Genomic DNA, 359 nt, shown 5'->3' on the forward strand with positions numbered 1-359 from the left:
AGTGCGGGGTGCCCGCGCCTGGCGCCCTCCCACGCCCCGCCGTGGCCTTGCGGGTCGCCTCGGGGAGGCCGGCGGTCAGCCCCTCCACTCTGCTTCGCAGGTCTTCCTGGTGCGGGACGCAGACGTGCCGCCCCGTAACCGTGACGACTTCGTCCTCGGGGTGAGCTCCGAGGCTGCACAGCCCTCTGTGGGGGGCTGGGGAGTCTGCCAGCAGAGCGAGGGCGCAGCCTGGGCCCCAGGTCTGCTGGGAGGCAGGGCGGTTCTACTGCTGAGTGACTCATCTGTCATGGGGTCAGCAGAGGAGGGCGTGCCAGGCCGTGGCCGGGGAGGCTGGGATGGGCTGGTGTGGGCAGAGAAGC

This window comes from Pteropus vampyrus, unplaced genomic scaffold (genome assembly GCF_000151845.1).
Source record: "Pteropus vampyrus isolate Shadow unplaced genomic scaffold, Pvam_2.0 Scaffold2925, whole genome shotgun sequence".
Classification (NCBI taxonomy): domain Eukaryota; kingdom Metazoa; phylum Chordata; class Mammalia; order Chiroptera; family Pteropodidae; genus Pteropus; species Pteropus vampyrus.